Raw genomic sequence first — 1,226 nt, 5'->3', positions numbered from 1 at the left:
TATATATATGTAGATTTATAAATGTGAGCTTATATACCCGAGTAGTTGATACAATAAAAAAAATACGACACTTTATTTTTACTTCCTGTCCAACCCGGTACATAGCAACATAGCTGTTCCCTCCTTACACAGCAACAGGGCTGTCCACCCTTGAAACAGCTACATGGCTGTCCCCTATACAGCAACAGGACTGCCCCCTCTACACAGCAACAGGGCTGTCCACCCTTGAAACAGTAGCAGGGCTGTCCACCCTTCAAACAGCAACAGGGCTGTCCACCCTTGAAACAGCAACAGGCCTGTCCCCTCCTCAACACAGCAACAGGCCTGTCCCCTCCTTTACACAGCAACAGGGCTGTCCACCCCAGAAACAGCAACAGGACTGTCCACCCTTGAAACAGCAACAGGGCTGTCCCCTCCTACTTAACACCCCCACAAGAGCGACCACTCCTCCCCCCTGAGGTGAGCCGAATGTCAGACTTGAGCCAAACGACCTTTCGATTATTTACCATTGTTGGTCGGACTGACTTTTGAACGTTTGCTAAATGAACTGCAAATAAGTTTTTTAACTGCTCAAAGTCTACTTTCTACCTTCTGCTGAAGGGTGGGGGACACAGGGGCTCGCTGATTACGGGGCGCTATGCCTACATGGGAGTGTAAGAGATGGGTGGGGCGACATGTACATTTGTACACCTCTCCCCCACCCCGGGACAAAAAAGGAGGGACATTATGTCACTTTTCGCGTCTAACTGCTCGCCTCGAAGTCTGTATAAAAGGACCCAGAGTTTTAGCAGACGATCACAGGGAAGTTACTCGTCTTTAAAGTGACTACAAACTGCAGGTGAGTTGTTATTTTTTTTTTACGTTAGGCGGTTGAACAATTTTTTCATTTATAATAGTTAGTATATTTAAGATTTTTAAAATCACTGTTTTAGATCTTTTAATTCACAGTTTTAGATTTTTTAAATCGCAGCTCTAATTATAGATAAATGTATGGTAAACTGTCATTTAAGTTTCTATCGTTTTAATCCAATATGTTTTGGTACAAATATGTCTTTAAAAAACGGTGTCTTGCGATCAGTGGTGTAGCACTTTATTACGAATGTAGGTATCCAAAACTAAATTTTTAATCAAATAAAATTGTTCCTCTATCACATTTAGATAAGAATTTAATGATTATTTAAAAATAATTAAACAAAATGCGTAGCCTAAAATGAAAAATTATTTAG

The 1,226-nt window shown here is 41.2% G+C and overlaps 1 protein-coding gene across 1 annotated transcript in view; it reads left to right on the top strand.

Moving 5' to 3' along the window:
• Window positions 1-742: 742 nt before the first annotated feature.
• LOC131954408 (uncharacterized) overlaps window positions 743-1,226 on the top strand; it is a 9,912-nt gene continuing 9,428 nt past the window's right edge. Inside the window, exon 1 of the mRNA XM_059318062.1 lies at window positions 743-838. The gene's annotated coding sequence lies outside the window, so the exon portion shown is untranslated. The remainder of the gene's footprint in view (window positions 839-1,226) is intronic.

The sequence above is a fragment of the Physella acuta genome, unplaced genomic scaffold (assembly GCF_028476545.2).
Source record: "Physella acuta isolate Inbredline_101_S28 unplaced genomic scaffold, ASM2847654v3 ptg000995l, whole genome shotgun sequence".
In the NCBI taxonomy this organism is placed as follows: domain Eukaryota; kingdom Metazoa; phylum Mollusca; class Gastropoda; family Physidae; genus Physella; species Physella acuta.
Note: the sequence above shows the minus strand (reverse complement) of the source record. Positions and strands in the feature narration are given on the sequence as shown.